Genomic DNA, 20,445 nt, shown 5'->3' with positions numbered 1-20,445 from the left:
AATGTGACAGAGACAGGTCCTTCGTAATGGGTGGTCAGGAAAAGACTCTCTAGGAAGGTGACATTTGAGCTGAGATCTGGCTGACAAGAAGGAGCCAGAAGAGTGCTCTGGGCAGAGAGAATGGCAAAACAGGAGAGCCAATGACAGGAATGAGCTTGGCTGTTCCAGAGCAGGTGAAGTTCAGTGTGGCCAGAGGGCACTGAGGGAGGGCTGGGGGAGGGGAGATAAGGTCCAGGTGGGAGGTGGAAGTAGACGGGTTGTGGGGTGCCCTGGGGGCCATGGTACAGACTTCGGGTTCTGCATCAACAACGAGCAGAGCCACTGAAGTCCTAAAGCTGAGGCATGATGGATTCCAACATTTTAAAATCTACAGCTGCTTTTTTTTGGTCATGGAGGAAGAAAATGGACAAAATTGTGTTCCACTCAAAGGTGTCAGTTCCTTATAGATCCTAAGGATCCTGTCTTTGTCAGTATGTACAGTGATTAAGAACACAGTGTGGGTCAGGAAACCTAGGTTTGAATCCTTGCTCTGCCATTAATGTGCCGTGTAGTCTTAGGGAATCCATTTAACTTACTAAAGGCTTCATTTCTCCATGTAAAACCTGTGATAATAATTCCTCCCAGGGTCTTGGTGAGAATTAAATGAGACACTACTCACAACACAGAGTAGCACTAGTGCCTGGCACGTGGTACGTGTTCAGGGAATAACAGCTGTTAGTAGTAGTAGTATTACTATTAGGAAGAAGAGAGGGAAGGATGAGGTGGAGGACTAAGCAATTACCCATATCCTTTAGGGTAGAATACAAACCTACTGGAGATAGGATGGAGGTTTCCATCAGCATAGAGCATCTCTGTGCTCCAGGGTCCCTGCATGAGTACTGAGCATGGTAGAATCTGAACCAAAATAGAATTTTTTAAAAACTGGGAACAATCCAAATGCTCACAAACAGGAACATGGATCAATAAAACGTGGTCTATTAATGCAATGAAATACTCCATGGAAACAAAAAGAATGAACTGGCACTCCCAACAACATGGATGAATCTTACAAATATGTTCATTGAAAGAAGCTAGAAAGGAGAGGCTACATGCTGTGTGATTCCATTTATATGAAGTTCAAGAGCGGGCGAAACTAATTGTTGTTGATATCAAAATAGTATAGTTACCTCTTGAGGGAGTGTATTTGGAAAACATTTGGAAGAAGAACAAAAGAGCCTGCTGGGGAGCTTTAAAAGGTTCTCTACCTTGATCTAGACGATGGTTACACAGAGATATATATGTATTTAAAAATAACATCAAACTGTAAACTTAAGATCAGCATAGTTTATAAACTTCTACAGTGTGTATGTTTTACCTTAATAATTTTAAAATATAACTTCAGGGGATCAGAGTTAGCTAAATAAACAAATGCTGACTGCTCTATTTTTTAAATAAATTTATTTATTTATTTATTTTTGGCTGCGTTGGGTCTTCGTTGCTGCACGTGGGCTTTCTCTAGTTGCGGTTAGGGGGACTACTCTTTGTTGCGGTGCGTGGGCTTCTCATTGCGGTGGCTTCTCTTGTTGCGGAGCATGGGCTCTAGGCACACAGGCTTCGGTAGTTGTGGCTCACGGACTTAGTTGCTCCGTGGCATGTGGGTCTTCCCAGACCAGGGATTGAACCCATGTCCCCTGCATTGGCAGGCGGATTCTTAACCACTGCACCACCAGGGAAGTCCCTGACTGCTCTATTTGAGAGAAGTCTAACCTCAGGACCATTTGGGAGCCTGTTAATTCCCAAAGCTGCTTCCCTGTTTCTGTATTAAACAGCTCTACCCATACTGTCAGCCACAGGGAAGGCAACTAACCACAGGGAACAGATGAAGAAAAGTTCAGCTTAGTTGCAGGACAACCAGAAAGCATGTCAAACTATGGCCATGACCAGCTTCTCAAAACCACTTCAGTGATTGCCAATGCCTTCTTCATGCCTTATCTTTCATTTGTGCTGAATTAGTCTACATGACATGAAAGTTCAAGGGGGCAAGGTCCCTTCTTTTCTGTATGAGAAATATACCTCAGGTACCTGGGTGCTCTATAAAGAATAAAAATAATAACAGGAGACTATGGAACAATTGAAGTGCAGACCATATGTTTAAACAGCACTTTCTGGCATTTTAATAAGGGAAACTCAGAGGGCTTCCAGCATAGAAAAAGAATCAAAATGGAATTATTTCATTTTCCTGACAGAGCACCCCAACCTGCAATACAAGAGTCATTAAATCTCATCATGTGGCGTTAAAAAATGCTTTTCAGCTAAGATCAGCCAAAAATGTGCCCAGGGCAAATTTTTATGACCATATCATCACAACCTGAAATTCAGATCGGTAGACTAGCTAGAAATATATGCTCACTAGAACAGTTCTGAGTTTTTCTGCATCTATCTCAGTGAAAAATGGGAGCAAAAGAAAGCTTATTTTTCCTGGAAAAACACTATCAAATAATAAAACAATCCAGGACCAGTTTTCGCAAAGTAATAACAGGTCATACATAATTGATTGCCTTTAGTCTGCATCTCCGGGTATTACAAATCATAGTTACTAGAGCTTCAACCAAAGTTACTTTCATTCCACATTCAGGCTGTCCATTCTGGCACTGCCAGAAACTACCTTAGCGACTCTATTGCACACTTTACTGCGTTGTTCTTTAGTTTCTTCTTCAGTGAAGTTTTCACATTCCCAACAATGTTACACATCCTTCTCTCTGTATGTTCACCCACTCTCTCTGATGGTAGGCAAAAGGTAAATTCCTCTAGAAGTGAACTGATTTGGACTTACGATCTCACCTCGGGCTGGCAAGGGACTATGAACTACCCCAAGAGATAAAACACTTTCCTGTGAAATCATATCCTAAGTCCCTCCATTAAAACCCTAGAACTGCACTGAGAGCAGAGGAGAGAAATACTAAAATTATCCCAACTCCTTGGTTTCCCAAACACTGAGCAGCTGTAACCATAAAAAAAGAATAAATAATTCATTCCAAAACTCTCTTTCTTTGCACAGCCCAGGGCTCACAGCATTAGTTGCAGGAGAAGGTATGAATCGGGGCTTAGAAAGTTTGAGTTGTGCCTTGGCCACCACAGGAACCATACCCCTCTGCCTGACTTTCCCTCTGTAAGTAAGGCTAATGACCTAGACCTGGGCTGCCCATTACGGTAGCCATGAGCCACACATGTCAATTCAGCAACTGAAATGTGACTAGTTTGAACTGATATATGCTGGGAGTATAAAATATACACAGGATTTTGAAGACTTACTACTAAAAAAAGAATACAAAATATGTCTCAATAATTTAAAAATATTGATTACATGTTGAAATGATAATATTTTGGATATATTAGGTTAAATAAAATATATATTGAAATTAATTCTACTTCCTTCCTTTTACTTTTTTAACATGGCCATCAGTTTTTTTTTTTCATTATATATGTGGCTCACATTGTATTTCATTTGTATAGCACTGATCTAGATCATTCTGAATTGCTATCAGGACTAAGAGTCTCGCCTTGTGGAAATGGTGAATTGCAATCCTAACAGTGTATATAGACATGTTTTGTATGTCTTGAAAGATAGAGAATAAAGAAGAGGCAGTAACATAATCACCAAGTGTATTACGTTTCATTATGCTTACACGTTCCTAAGCACATTGCAAAAAGATTTTTAAAAGACAGAGAAAAAGCATGGTGTAGTCCCTTATCCTCCTGAAACAGTAATGACACTGAAAATGAACTTTGAAATCAAACCATCTTAAATCTGAATTCTGCCTCTATACCCTCAGTTTCCCCATTTGTGAAAAGAAAAATACATATACCTACTTTTTTAAAAATTAAATGAGATAATATAGATTAATGCTTAAAATATCATTGAGCACTGAGGGAATGGAAAAGATTTTGGCATTGGACATGTGGAGCCAGGAGGTGGAGGGACACTGAGATAGAAATGCTCATTAAGGAACTGGCAATCTGAGCCTGGAGATCAATAGACAAATGAATAGATAAAATCACTTCAACCAGTCTGCACAACAGGAATTGCAAACTCGGGAGTACTCTGGAGCCAGACAGGTGAGAAAATAAGTGAAACCAGTTGTGTGGGTAAGTGTATGTGTATGGTCATGTGGGGAGCACATACCCCATCTAAACCACACAGCTACAGCTCAGATCCAGCCAATTTGGACCATGAGGGTATAATAATGGTACAGTGTGGTCAGATTTTCCAATTTTTAAAGAGATTCTAGAAATTCAGATTTTTTAATGTTTAGAAAAAATTTTAAAGGCACTCATTCCAGACAGATTTCATGGGAAAATAGTTTAATACATCTGCTGCCTAGAAGGTCAAAGAGATAACTTGTTAGACTCCTACCATATGAAAGTTAGTGGAGATCTCAAAAGGAATTCCCCCTAGCCCCAATACATCTGAGCTGCCAAAGCTGGAGAGGGAGATTTACCTCTCTCTCCTCTTAGCTCCTCATGCAGCAAGAACCCAGTTGCCACAGCTACAGCTGTCCCAGGGGTCTTTCTCTCTCTCTCTCCCAGACCCTGACCTGGATGTTATGTAGAATGTTTCAAAGAGAGCTGCAAAGTCACTTGGACTCTGCAGGAGACACGTGACATAATCCAAGGCGCTACTCTGGCTATTATTCACTGCCTACTTTAGATCTCTCTGGAATATTGTCTGTTTCAGTTTCAGACTCTCTCTGCTACCCATCTGGGTAAATAAATTACCACACTGTATAAATGTGTACAATCTGTAAACCTGGAAGAACTGCCTTGCAGAATAATTCTTTAAATATCATACTTAAAAAAAATACTAGTGGCCTCTCTATATCTATTGTTAGAAAGTAAAAGGACTTATACCCGAAAAATTAAAATTACAGTAGCTACTCTCTCCTCAAGTAGGTGATTCTTAGGAAATTCATTTGAAAGAGGATGACTTCCCAGTGAACACTTTAATTTTAATTTAACCTTCCCAGAAAATGAAGTGCTTTGTGTAGATTCTTTTGGTTTTATTTAAGGCATAAAAATTAGTTCTAAGCTGTGATAACTGTGAGCTTAGGAATGTAATCATTCTAAGCACCACTTCTGACTTGCTTATAAACCCTACAGATCCTGAGTTGCTGTTTATTGCTAATTTGAAGTTGGCAAGTTATTTAACTGTGAAGCTGAACTTCAAGTCGGAGTGTGGTGAGATGGTTGGAGGTCGATTGTTTGGTATTGCTTTCAACAGGTTACCCAAAGGCTGGATGCATGACCCAAAGGCTGGATGCATGGCATGGTGCAAGGAGGTTTCTGGGTATGTGCTTCTCTAACTATTAATCTTCTTAATTAAAATGGGAATAATGACATGTTCTGAGGGTGGAATAAAATATTACATTATACTATATCTCTGGGCTTCCCTGGTGGCACAGTGGTTGAGAGTCCGCCTGCCGATGCAGGGGACATGGGCTCGTGCCCCGGTCCGGGAAGATCGCACATGCCGCGGAGCGGCTGGGCCCGTGAGCCATGGCCGCTGAGCCTGCACGTCCAGAGCCTGTGCTCCACAACGGGAGAGGCCACGGCAGTGACAGGCCCGCGTACCGCAAAAAACACAAAACAAAACAAAACTATATCTCTACCTTTTGAAACCAATCACAGATAGGACAGACAATCACAGCTCCTATCATTCACGTTTCTGATTTTGGTCTTAACTGTGGCTTTTGGTTGTTGCTATGAGGACCCAACCTAAACATCATTGCTTATATTTTATCGTTTAAAGAAAAATAAGGGAGCCAAGGTTTTGCCCATGAAAAATCTTGATGTCCATAATATAGTAGGTAAAGTATTTCTAAACTCTTTAGAATTATGTGTTTGAATCCATGACAACACACCTACATATACATACAATCAACATCAACCAAAGTGACATATGGCATTTTTTTCTTCCTTTATAATAAACAGAGGTCCCTGGAAATGTTTTAAGAAAAATGAATTCATATCTATACTTAAGTATAGGCATATTTGAATTGAGATTCCCTTGAACAAAGTTATAATTTTCAAACACCACCATGCCTAAAATATATGAGTATTCAGATACTGAAATTATTGAAAATTAAGTTATTAAAACTTTCGGAATATACCTGTACTTCGTGTAATTAATATTTTTCAGTAATTCAAGAAACAGATAAAAAAATTTCACCCTAATTTTAACTTACTATAATTTCCATTTGAGAAACAATCTAGAAATTATCACCTGCCTGAATATTTTTGGAGTAGAAAAGATGACACAGTGCTGACCTGTGGGCTGACTCAGGTCCCAAGACGCATGTTGTAGGAACCCTTTGGCTGTTGTTGTGGTTCTTTATTCTAGGGTGCCCAACGCCCGGGCCAAGGACCGTTACATGTCTGCAGCCTCTTAGGAACCAGGCCACATAGCAGGAGGTGAGTGGCGGGCCAGTGAGGGACGCTTCATCTGCCGCTCCCCATCACTCACATTACCTCCTGAACCATCCCTCCCCCACCCCATATCCGTGGAAAAATTGTCTTCCAGAAAACAGGTCCCTGGTGCCAGAAAGATTGGGGACCACTGCTTTACTCATCCATTCAAGAGCCTGTACTAGCACATTGTGTAATAGCAGGCACCTTGCTAGATTTTGGGACACAACAATAATCCCTGCCCTCAGGCACGTTACAATCTTCTTCACTCAGCATCTAATGGATCCAAAGCCAGGGAATAGAAGCACCTCACAGCCACAGACTGCAACAAGGAAAAATAAAATGCTACTCCCACCCGGTGTTTGTGTGTCTGTCTCTTTCCTTCTTTTAGGAGGTGGTGATATTTTTACATAAAAATCTGAATTTCTGGCTTCTTTCTTTAAAACAAAAAAAATCAGATCTTAGCATACTAGACCAGAAATCCCCCTTGGCAACAGCTCACTGGAGCCAGGTGGCAGCGTTGTACTTCCCAGATCATTGCATGTGCGTTCTCTAGTTCACCAATGTTCCCATCACTCCCGTTAGGTTCACACATCACTCAGTTCTATTATCCACTTGGTCCTCATATTACAGTATTGAGTGTTGCCCCTCCTAAAAATGACTAGCAGTCAGAGAGCCTGGCTATAGCCTTGGGTCTGCTGTTTATTAAATATGTGACCTAGGATGAATGACTTAACCCACTGACCCTCAGCTTTCAGTTTTCTCTTCTGAAAAAAAAAAGACAAAAATTAAAGATAATAAGACGAAACAAACAAACTTTGCTTTCTGGGCATGGCAATCATGAATCTCCAAAGAGAAATCTATAGAACGGTTTCAAAATCTGGGAAGCACTGACCAAAGAGTTAGCCTTGTCGTAATTATATTTTCAGAAAAAAAAATCTAGAAAGTCAGAAATAACAGCCTGTGTCTGATTATTACTGTAAAGACCACAAAGTATTCTCAACTGAATCGAATCTCACATGACTTCTATGTGACAAATATTACTTTATCCATTTTGTAGATGAAGAAAACCCAGGCTCAAGGGCTTCCCTGGTGCCGCAGTGGTTGAGAGTCCGCCTGCCGATGCAGGGGACACGGGTTCGTGCCCCAGTCCGGGAGGACCCCACATGCCACGGAGCGGCTGGGCCCGTGAGCCATGGCCGCTGAGCCTGCACGTCCGGAGCCTGTGCTCCGCAACGGGAGAGGCCACAACAGTGAGAGGCCCGCGTACCCCAAAAAAAAAAAAAAGAAAGAAAAAAAAGAAAACCCAGGCTGAAAAGGATCAAGGGACATGCTCCATCATAATATTTTTATCAAGTCCACTTTCAAGATTGTTACCATAATTTTAATACCCATGAAGAGACCATGAACAACTGATACCACAGAATGGGAGACTAACCAGTAAGCTGAGCCATCTTTTTCCAAGGACAAACTCCAGAGAAGGAGTACAGACAGTTTTTGAAGGGGAACACTTTTTAGAGGATATTATATGTTATAATATCAGGGAAATATCTTGAATAAATATTTATAATTGACACTCATATAGACTTTTAATAAACTGGAAGGGTTAACGATTTTGAGGATGTACTCTCTTATTAAATGTTTCTCAACATTATATCATTTTCTTGGAGACTGTTATCAGTAAGGAGGTATTCAGTAACCTCTATGAGAAACAAATGCCCTTAATTTTATTAAAATCTACTTATATTAACCCCCTCCTTACCTTCTATTTTAGCCCATTTGAACCATACTGCAGTTCAGAAAGAAATATGAGAATGGACCTGGCTTACTTTCACCTTTTCAAGAAGACCTTGATATGGTAAAAAGTCTGATTTAAACATGAAGTAAAGATTTATCACTTACCTTTCAGAAAAGACTCACCATAGGAACAGTAGGCCTTTCTAATGCATTTACATTTTTATTACGCTTACAAAAATTCAATTTAATGGTGTCTTTAGGTACACATTTACTGAATAAAATCAAATATATATTATCTTCATAATAACTTTTTAAAAAAATGCAATGGACTTATTTAAGTTTCTTCCATGGTTCACCGTAATTTAGGTAGAGAAAATTCTAAATGAACAAGCACAGGAGTGACTTTAAAGTACGTAGGAGATCTCCACGTAGTTAATTTAGAAGCACTGTGGGAAATAAATCAGGAGATATGTGAAAGAGTAACCAGTTCTTGGTGGGAGGTAAACATGAGTGAGTAATGTGCAACCTACTGTTTACACACTGCAATCAGCTGGTTGCTAAGAAAAAAGCTTAAAGATAATGGCACTGCCACTACCATGGTTTTGTTCTAAACTTCTGAATTAAGCAGAGAAACTCAGACTAGAATGCCACATGGAGACCACGGTGCCAGGGACCATACACTTAGCATGCTAGAACTAAATGTTAACAGCAACTGCAGAAGATGTGACTGCAGACTCAAATAAACTTTCTGGAACAGTCATCTACAAAACTGGCTGTGTTTGGTGATCACGCTTCATGAAAAGAGATAGGCCCAAGAAATCTGTAAGAATTGTAAGCCACAGTTTACAAATTTCAAAAACGGGGGAGAAGTGTTCAGCATCCCAGCTTTTTATTCTTCCAAGTGAAGATTCTGAAAACAAATAGCATTTCCATCTAGTGTGGCCATCGCTTCATTATAAGAATAAATAAAAACATCCTAGTTCTAGGAGAACTAGATTTCTTTCCATGGACAATTTCATTTAGGAAAAGACAGCAGAAAACCTACAGAAAAGAAAACTTTTAAGGCAGGTTGGATTCCCCAAGCAACAGACTCTTCACACATTTATCTTGAAGGAGGTTTTTAAAGGAGTGCTTTGGGGATCAACATCTATAGAAAAAAAGGGAGGGAGAGAAAGGAAGCAGAATTGGCAGAAGTTCCGATGGTAACTTGTGGGGAATAATGAACATGGGCTGTCTTGTTTTGGGGTGAGAGGGCAGGGTCCTTTATACCCTCCAGTGTTGAGTTACTGGAGATAGACCACCTCATGAAAGAGATGTGCCTTTGAAAGAGGGCTGTCTGTGGGCAGCATCCCCAGCAGGCGGGGTAATGAGTCCTTAGCTCCTGAAGGAGGATCTGGGCAATGCATCAGAGTCCGTACAACACTTTTGTCCCAAACTAGTGAAAATATTTTCAAGCACTGGCATTAAAGACAGTCACCTTTAAGCCTTTAATCTTAAGAGGTCACCATAATGCAAAGGCCACTTAAGATAACAATGGTAAAAAGTAAAAGCTTACAATGCTCTCATATTGTCAGATAACATCTGCAGGAAAATCATTCCTATTGCTTTTTGATACAAAATGACTTCTTAAGTATCATATCTAAAAGGTGGTTCTAGAAAAAGATGGTGTGAATTCATTTTTCTCTGCTCTACTCATTTTTCCCTCTAAATACAACTAAATACCCTGGAAATTATTCATCAGAAAATGATAAAAGAACTCTGAAACCTGGAAAAAAGGTCACTGGTTAGGGACCTCAGAACTTGGAGGACAACAATGTGGTGAGTCCCCTGGTTTTCTGTTTATTTCCCATATACCCTGGACTGGGCACCAGAGCAGGAAGAGCCTGCTCTCTCTAGCCAAAGGACCAGAAAAGGGGAAGCCTAATAGAAACCCAGTGAGGAGCCCCAGTCTCTGAGGCACCAATGGGCAGTCTGATCTGGAAGCAGCAACAGTGAAGTCCTAGGCTGACCTCATTACATATCTGACAAAAGACTAGTATCTAGAATATATAAAGAATTCTCAAAACTCAATGGCAAAAAAACAAAACAGCAACAACAAAAATCCAATTAGAAAATGGGGAAAAGACAAGAAGAGATATTTCACCAAAGAGCATAGGCAGGTGGCAACCACATGAAAAGACGTACAACATCATTAGCCATTAGAGAAATACAATTTAAAACCATGATAAGACAATAACAAAAAAAAAACCAACCCAATCCAAAAATGGGCAGAAGACCTAAATAGACATTTCTCCAAAGATGTACAGATGGCCAAGAAGCACATGAAAGAATGCTCAACATCATTAATCATTAGAGAAATGCAAATCAAAACTACAATGAGATATCATCTCACACCAGTCAGAATGGCCATCATCAAAAAATCTAGAAACAATAAATGCTGGAGAGGGTGTGGAAAAAAGGGAACACTCTTGCACTGCTGATGGGAATGTGAATTGGTAAAGCCACTATGGAGAACAGTATGGAGGTTCCTTAAAAAACTACAAATAGAACTACCATATGACCCAGCAATCCCACTACTGGGCATATACCCTGAGAAAACCAGAATTCAAAAAGAGTCATGTACAAAATGTTCATTGCAGCTCTATTTACAATAGCCCAGAGATGGAAACAACCTAAGTGCCCATCATCAGATGAATGGATAAAGAAGATGTGACACATATATACAATGGAATATTACTCAGACATAAAAAGAAATGAAATTGAGCTATTTGTAATGAGGTGGATAGACCTAGAGTCTGTCATACAGAGTGAAGTAAGTCAGAAAGAGAAAGACAAATACTGTATGCTAACACATATATATGGAATTTAAGAAAAAAAAAATGTCATGAAGAACCTAGGGGTAAGACAGGAATAAAGACACAGACATACTAGAGAACGGACTTGAGGACACGGGGAGGGAGAAGGGGGAGCTGGGATGAAGTGAGAGTGTGGCATGGACATATATACACTACCAAATGTAAAACAGATAGCTAGTGGGAAGCAGCCTCATAGCACAGGGAGATCAGCTTGGTGCTTTGTGACCACCTAGAGGGGTGGGATAGGGAGGGTGGGAGGGAGGGAGACGCAAGAGGGAAGAGATATGGGAACATATGTATATGTATAACTGATTCACTTTGTTATAAAGCAGAAACTAACACACCATTGTAAAGCAATTATACCCCAATAAAGATGTTAAAACATAAATAAATAAAATAAAACCATGATAAGATACCACTATATACCTTTCAGAATGGCAAAAATTAAAACAGTGATAACATCAAATGCTGGTGAGGATGCAGAGAAACCGAATGACTCATACGTAGCTGGTGGGAATGTAAAATGGTACAGTGATTTCGGAAAAAAATTTGGTGGTTCCTTTTAAAATTAAAAATGGACTTATCATATGACCCAGCAATTGTACTTAGGCAATTGTACTCTTATCCCAGAGCAATGAAAACTTATTCTCATGCAGAAGTTTCTACATGGATGCTTACAGCAGCTTATTTGTAATAGCCAAAAAGTAGAAAGTATCCAAACATACTTCAACAGGTGAATGTTTAAACAAACTGCAGTACATCCGTAACATGGAACAATATTTAGCAATTTTTAAAAAGCCAATCTCAAAAGGATACATACTGCACAGTTAGTTTTATATAACATTCATGAAATATAAAAATTATCAAGATCAAGAACAGATTAGCAGTTGCTAGTGGTTGGGGATGATGTGAGGGGATGGGTGTGGCTATGAAGGAGTAGAAGGAAGGAGTCTTGGGATGATGGTACAGGTAAGTATCTTTTTTTTTTTTTTTTTTTGGCGATACGCGGGCCTCTCACTGTTGTGGCCTCTCCCGTTGCGGAGCACAGGCTCCGGACGCGCAGCCTCAGCAGCCATGGCTTACGGGCCCAGCCACTCCGCGGCATGTGGGATCCTTCCGGACCGGGGCACGAACCCGTGTTCCCTGCATCGGCAGGCAGACTCTCAACCACTGCGCCACCAGGGAAGCCCCAGGTAAGTATCTTGATTGTGTTGGTGATTGCATGAAACTACACGTGATAAAACTGCATAGAACTACACTTACACACGTAATATACATAAACACACAAAATGCCTGTATAACTGGTAAAATCTGAATAAGCTCTACAGATTATACCAGTGTCAATTTCCTGGTTTTTGTATTGTACTATAGTTAAGCAAGATATTATCATTGGGGGAAGCTGGGCAAAGGGTCCACAGGACCTCCTTGTGTATTTCTTTACTACTTCCTCTGAATCTATAATTATTTCCAAATTTAATTTTTTAAAAATCAGACCTACTGATTACTCAGAGTAAAAATTCCAAATCTAGGTATTGTTTCCTCTGCAGTTTACCCAGCATCTGCACTGATCATTGGAAGCAGATCATAAGCACATCTCAGATGCCCATACTTCCAATAACCTCTCCAATCCCCAGGCTCAATTCCCTCCTCTAGGCCCCTTCTTAGAGTTTAAAGAAGGGAACTAGCAGGGTGGGAACCCCCTCAATGGCTTAGCAAAACTCTAGGCCAGTTCTCAGGTTGTCCTCAACTCTGCTATGGCTCTATTCCACTTCTGTTGTCATCATTTTCTCCATGTCTGATGCATCAGGGTTGCTGCTGAAAAAGGTTTGGTTGCAGCCTTTCCTCATCAAAAATAGACCAGTTTTGGGCTTCCCTGGTGGCACAGTGGTTAAGAATCCGCCTGCCAATGCAGGGGACACGGCTTTGAGCCCTGGTCCGGGAAGATCTCACATGTCGTGGAGCAGCTAAGCCCATGCGCCACAACTACTGAGCCTGCACTCTAGAGCCCACGAGCCACAACTACTGAAGCCCGAGTGCCTAGAGTTCATGCTCCGCAACAAGAGAAGCCACTGCAATGAGAAGCCCACGCACAGCAACAAAGACCCAACACAGCCAAAAAAATAATTAATTAATTGATTTTTACAAATAGACCAATTGTGATTGCTTGTGGCATTTTATAGTGATATGTACAAAACAAACAAACAAACCCTAAAGCATGGCAGAAGGTCCTTAGGCTTTTATATAAATAATTTACTCTATATAAATTCCCCTAAGATAAATTTGTGTCAGTCTACAGAAAGTGTCTCTCTCAGGGGACTCATACCAGTTGTATTTCAGCACACTGATAGCCATTTGCAATTTGCAAAGAAAAAAATATATCTTTTATATCTGAAGGGGAACACCACACTGTTATTCCTTTGTAAGATTAAGAAATATATTCTAGTTTAAAAGTTAGCTGAATTCTTACTCTTTTTACAAACTAGACTTTAAAACACAGCCAGTAAATTGACCAAGCACTACCGCTTTTATCCTTCTGATATGTAAGCCTATCAAAACATTAGTGATAAAAAAAACAATTAGTGATGAAAACCTTCATTTAAAAAATCCTGTTATTCAATTATAATATGCATTTCACTACCACACTGTATTTATGACCCTTAAAAGTCAAAGCTGGAACTGCTCTAATACTGATTTCTTCAGTGCTTATCATTAATTAAAAAGTAAAAAACTATTACCAGGGTATCTGCAATCAGGCTTTTAAAGTAAGAAACATCAATATCCAGTAATTGAGAACATTTGGGAACAAATTTTAATCAGCAAAAACTCAGGAGAGAAAAGGAAAATGTTCTGTATTATTTCAAATTGTAACCAGATCAGTATATGCTACTGATATATTACAACTGCCCATGCCTCCAAGGCATCTATCCAATTTTTCTCCTCTAGCAGATGCCAAAAAAAAAAATACAGTCAGACTCGTCCATTTATATAATGTTTACATATATAACACATCAGCAATATATTGTTTGAGGTTTTATGGAAGCCAACGTCAAGAAGCAAAATGTGTTCTGCCACTGTACTTCAGTTCCTGCTCATCCTTAGAGGTAGGCAGATGGATCATTAAATTATGGCTGTGCTAAGTACCTACTAAAGCATAGTGATGTACTTGTGTCAAGGGCACATAGATGAACAAACTAGTTCCCACCCTAAAGGAGTGCAAAATCTAGTATTGGAGCCACATGGAGAGTCTGCAAATGAAAGAACTCAAGCACAGAGTGTGTCCACGGTGAAAGGGAAGTCCTTAACATCAGTTGAGACTGATAAAAATAGAAAAGAATAGTGGTAATAGCAAGAATGGTCTGAGTGTCTTTGGCTCCCTAATCCACTCTACCAGCATCCACCAAGTCACCTCAAATAAACAAATCTATTTGTTATGTACCTGTTAGGTACCTGCAGTTTCAAAAAATGTCCCCTAGCTTCCCCATATCTATCAGTCAGGGTCCCAGCAGGACACAGATGGCCCACTCTAATTAAAATAGATTGAGGAGGGTTTAATAAAAGAGACCATTTACAAAACTTTGGGTAGTATACACAGAAATGATAAGGAATAGCCAACACTCTGGAGTTATTATCATCCTTAGCTGTAAAAGGAGAAGGGAAAGGAGCAGTGCCCAGAACCTAGAAGGAGAAGGTCTGGTTGGGAGTTAATATTAAGAAGAGATTTAGATAGAGGAACACAGCTAGACCAAGTAAGAGCCATTGGGAGGGATCCAAGGCAACTAATACCCTGACCTCACTCTCCTCCGTTCCTCTGATCTCGTTTGGGTTTCCAACTGGCCAGAAGGCAAAAAATCCACTGATGAAGTCCATATAGATGAGCAGATGGAAGAGAATAGAGTTCCTGATTCCCACTGTTGAGAAAATCAGGAGCTACCAACTGCCTAGGGCGGAGAGTTGCTCTGAAATTTAAATGATATAAGGCATATTATGCAAACAAACACAACCTCAAACATAGCACATGAATGAGAAATGGAAGTTATTAAATATATAATAAGGATTTTCTTCATTATACAATTCAATTTAGCAATTATCTATGCCTCCTATCATTTTCTCTCCACATGAAAGGTACACAGGAAGGGGAGAGAAACCAACATTTCTGGAGTGACTACTACATTTGCAGCACAGTGCTAAGCATTTGGGATATGCCATCTCATCTAACTTTCCCTAGGAACTACAAGATAGGAATTATTTAGCCTATGGGATAGGTGAAGAAACTGAAGCTCAGATACATTAACCATCTTGCTTACAATCAAAATTAGGAACTCAGATCTGTCAAACTCCTAAACCCATGATTTCTCCATTATTATATGTGATGAGTTGTAGATGGGCTACCTGCCCACATGAGAAATATTTTTCATCAAACCGAGGGAAACCAGAGGACAAGCTTGCTAAAGGTAAAACATCCATCTTAGGGTTGCCATTAAGAAACAGTCAATAACTGATAGATATGAGGAAGAAGAGGAGAAGAATGGTGATGATGATGATGATGATGGTGACGACAGTGATGGTGATGGTGACGACTGATGGTGGTGCTGGTGATGATGATAAACACCTCATCTTAACAAAGGGCTAAAGAGCTTCTATAACTGACACCAAGAATTCCTAAAATAGGGTATCAGTATGTAGCTGAAGACTACATTTGACTATTGTTAATATGATAACTATTTGTTAATACTGGTCCCTCAGTCATAAGAAGAAGCTTTTTTCAGAGCAGGCTGTGTGGTATAGCAGCTTGAACCCTTTGAATTTCAGTTTCCCAGTCTGTGAAATGCAGTAATAATATATGTGGTGCCTAGAGCTGATGTGAGGTATGAATGACAGACTGTGTTTAGAGCACCTTGGATCAGGGCCTAGAACACAAAGTCAAGTTAGCCTTTTAATACTGATGGAAGGTTGCTTCAAACACGTGTGGGTTCTTGGCAAGTCTTTCTTTGAGTAAAGGACCTAGAAGTAGAAGTCAACCTCAAGCAACAGTTTTAGGGAAATAGTTTTTCTTTTGTCATTTCAACAAACAACTGAACCAGAGTGTTTTAAAGATTATTCTGCCATGAAAACAGCACTGTCAATGACCACAATAAATGCTAAACAAAATTCTTCATGAAATTCAACATTTTTCATGAACCCAAGGCTATAAATATTTTAGGGGTAACTCATGACACTTTGTATTTATGCTATGTGCCATTACCAATTTTTTGTGTACAAAATATCCTTTCTGATGTAAAAAATTGTACGAAAAATCAAAAGAAGCCACCAAAGAAACACCAACTTACTGGAGAAAAAAATTCCTAATTTCCTAATTTTTTTCTACAACTGATTGCATTCAAAGAAACACATGCATTTTTAAACAAAATATATACCAAAAATTTCCTCTTTAGATTGAATCTTTCAGGAGTAACTTAGCAAAGTTGAAGCTTTAGTAAAAAATACATGAAATACAGAGTGAATAAAGTCTTTATTTCATCCTCCAGAAAATATCTACTTATAAAATATACACATGGCTAAATTCAGAAACCTACATAGTGGAAAGTTTCATAATTTGATTTGTTATAGTAAGCTATTGATATTTTTGATAGGAAAGAAGAGAGGAAGGGAGATATGAACCTCAGAATGTATCCTCTGCAGTTTAAGATATAAAAGTTTTATTATTTCCATTAAGGTACTTAATATTTAACATCAAATGTTGCTTCTTTCATCTTGCTGTCTTATTAAAAAAGCCTATCAATGAAAAATTAAGTCTCTATATGAAATGGTTCATCCATAGTGATAACAAGTTTGAATTATAACTTAGTCAATGAAAGGTTGTTTGTCTATATTTTATTGCTTTTGCTATTTCTTTAGTAATCATCTTTGCCGTCTGTGCACTGACATTTGCAATAATGTGTTTACATCAGAAAGTTAGGCCCTGTCGTTTGATGTAACAAGAGGCTGTATTTTGTAGCACACAGGCACTTAGCATACCCCACTTCCTCTTTGGCATGTGAGTATAATGGTTTTTTCATCTGTCATATTTAATTACCTTTATAGGCATTAACAATATATTAGTAAAAATCTGTGGAGGGATATTTGTTTTGTCATATTCTTTTTCTGAGGTGAAAGTCTACTTGATAACTACAACTTCATTTCCCATAAAGCTAAAAAGAAAGTACTATGTGATTTTCATCTGTCTATCAGACCAAGGTCTCTTATTAAAGACTGAATCAGAGAATAAAATTACAATGCACTCTGACTCTGCCACAGAATTTTGTAACTTGAAGGGAACTGTATTCCCGTGTGCATGCAAATACCCTATCCCACTACAGAATGTGTTCTCTACACTTAGCAGAAGTCGCTGATGCTTCACCCAGATCCTGTTTGGGTTTTGGGATCCATTTTACCAATTTGGTAGCCCATTCCTTCTACGGGTGTTGCTGCCAATCTTCTCCAAAGGACTGCCCTTGAGCGAAAGAGCCCCTTCACCCAGAGGTGCCTGGGAGATGTACCACCATAGCCACCCCCTACCCAGGGCCCATAGCTAATGACTGACTAGTGGAAAGGGGAGCGCTCTGTCTCAAGGCAGGACTGCCCTTGTGGTACGATTCATGCTCCAGAGCGCCTCATGCGATCCGGCTAATTTTATCGGAAACCACATCCTTGGTAGCTTCTTCCCCTGCCCTATCCTAATACTCTCACTCCCCTCCTGGTTTCTCCCAAGAGCCCTACCTTAATAAATCACCTGCACACCAATCCCTGTCTGAAGACCAGGAACCCAACCTAAGACTCCGTAGAAGCAAACACTGATGAAAAGACAGGCACATAATTGGTCTTCCAGTTTGGGCAGGTAAGCAACAACATCTCAGCCATTTTTAAAGTCCCTGTCTACAGAGCTTTATAAGCCCAAGTTGGTGCTGGGGGGAGAATGTCACATGCCATTATGTAACTGTGTGAAGGGAAGTTCCTAAGATCTACAAACTCACCTCACTGACAGGAGTCACTAACTGATTCCTACTCTGGGGAATGTGGCAGTTGGCAAGGGCTGCCCTTCTTGGCAGATGTCAGGTGGTGTCCTGCACTGCAATTCCCCACTCATTGGGAGAACAAAAGGAGTCTGGGGCTAGTGGAGGGAAAAAATACGACAAGCCGAGCATCAAACTACAAACAGCTCTTTGAAACCTCCCTGATAGAGATGATGGTGTTTGTGCCATACCTATTGAGTTGAATCCAATAATAGAAGGACGGATCACCACTTACTCTGTGCTGTCAGTAATGAAAGCTATCAAAACTAAGCCTGAATGCACCTCACTGTTGCCGTGTAAATCTAACATGGACAGCTTAATGAGGGAGGGACATTACCTTTTCTCACACTCCAATTTTACTCATGAAAGAAATGTGGCCCATACTGGCAATTAACTTGAGAGATTAATTAAATCAACAGCAAGTTCAGTTCCTTCCACAGTGCATTCTGATATCATAGGAAGGGACCAACATGTTGTGGGCACTTAGCACATGTTAAATAATAATTACTAAAATAATCTAATTTGGACTACTTTTTGCAGAAAACTGGTAGCTAACCCACCAGTAAACAAATGCCACAGTCTGATACAGCTACTCAATATTTTACATGGTCTTACTCTAAACTCTATTATTCCTGAAACTCCCAACAAATACTGCACAATAAGTGTGTTTCCTCCCTCAGCAATTTCACTCACCGATAGTATTTACTATATCTTATTGGGCCTCCTGAAGAGTGAGGAGGCAGCCAATCAGACAAAACACAAACTCTGACCCAGCTTAAGAAGTAATAGACAGGATCCCATCGTGTCTTCTTCAAAACAAAGACTGACACTGACATGGGAAGGAAAGAACAACAGGGGTAGAGGCATGACTTTTATTCGGTGTCAGAAAGCCACATGGTGTGCTCTGGTTTGCTTTCTTATGTATTCTCAGAGTCAACTGAGTTCTATTTTTGTGCTTTCTTCTCTGAAATGCTAAAGTGCTTTCCTCGTCTATCTACAGAAAATCTGGTTTTAAGAGGAGTCGTACAAATTTGACCAATTGGCAGAATGGTAATTAAATTCTTGCTTTGGTGAAAGTCAATAAAATTGTTTTAAAATGTTTGCTATAGAATCATGTACCTATAATATAGATCAAATTAATACAATAGAGTTATTATATAGATACCACGTATGAATTACAGTAGTGCCTATTCCCCCTCATCCCCACACAGCTCTCACATCCACCTACCCAAAAGGTGATTCCCAACAGTCGCATTAGCAAGGACTCCTCTTATTATCATTTGAGAATGGAGTATAAATTTTTAAATATTCTATATATCCAAGATTAATAATCAACTAATTTCCCTTTTGGTGTTATTAAGGAAGGTATATATTCTGTTGAAACTTCTGATCAACAAATCAACATTAGGACACAGAATTAACATAATCCTTGGGAAAAATAGGAAAAGGTAACATTTGGGTACCTTCTTCACAGTCAGTGTGGTTACTCATACACTTTAGGAAATAATGAAATGAGTGTGAAGATCTCCTTTCTAGACAGGGAACTCTATGACAAGGTGATGTCCTAGACCCACCCTAATAGGTATAAGTGAAGAAAATTTATATTAACAATCTTTTAAACTGCAAGAAGTTTTATCTACCCAAGTGGCACCTTGGAACTAGAAAGAGATGGTAATTAACATCAAGTCCCAATGTTCTAATATAATCATATCACCTGAAACACAGTATCTCCAGGCATATCTTCAACTATTATAAAAAATGTCTACACTATTAATATACTTCTTGACCACCACGAACTGAATGTTTGTGTCCCTCCCTAAATTCATATGTTGAAATCCTAACTCCATTGTGATGGTATTAGAAGGTGGGGCCTCTGGTAGGTGATTAGATCACATAATGGGATTAATGCTCTTATAAAAGAGACCCCAAGAACTCTCTTGCCCCTTCCATCATGCAAGGACACAGTGACAAGATGGGCTATGAACCAGGAAAAAGGCTCTCACCAGACAATGAATCTGCCAGCGTCTTGATCTTGGAGTTCCCAGCCTCTAGAACTAAAAGAAATAAATTTCTGCTGTTCAAGCCACCCATGGTATTTTTGTTATAACAGCACAAACAGACTAAGACAATGACAGAGTGTTCCTACAATTGATGACAAAAAAAAGTATAAGGAAAACAAATGACTAAATTTATCAGATTTGGAGTGGTCTTAAATTTGCATCAAAATGAAAATATTGAATTCAACTGATCCAATATTAGTCCACATTTTTCATTCAGGCTATTATTTTAGACCTACTACTAATAATAATGTCTAACATTACTAAGCTCTTACAAAGTGTTTTATGTGCATTCAATCATTTATT

The 20,445-nt window shown here is 39.4% G+C and overlaps 1 protein-coding gene across 15 annotated transcripts in view; it reads right to left on the bottom strand.

The window, feature by feature from the left end:
• The window catches only part of FHIT (fragile histidine triad diadenosine triphosphatase), a 1,448,428-nt gene that overhangs the window by 1,180,089 nt on the left and 247,894 nt on the right, over positions 1-20,445 (bottom strand). For 6 of the 15 annotated variants that reach the window (XM_049715372.1, XM_049715376.1, XM_049715375.1 and 3 more), the window contains one exon: positions 20,086-20,136. The exons of the other annotated variants lie outside the window; for them this stretch is intronic. The gene's annotated coding sequence lies outside the window, so the exon portion shown is untranslated. The remainder of the gene's footprint in view (positions 1-20,085; positions 20,137-20,445) is intronic. 15 annotated transcript variants of the gene reach the window in all.

The sequence above is a fragment of the Orcinus orca genome, chromosome 10 (genome assembly GCF_937001465.1).
Source record: "Orcinus orca chromosome 10, mOrcOrc1.1, whole genome shotgun sequence".
Taxonomy (NCBI): Eukaryota; Metazoa; Chordata; class Mammalia; order Artiodactyla; family Delphinidae; genus Orcinus; species Orcinus orca.
This window is presented reverse-complemented; position numbering and strand designations above follow the sequence as displayed.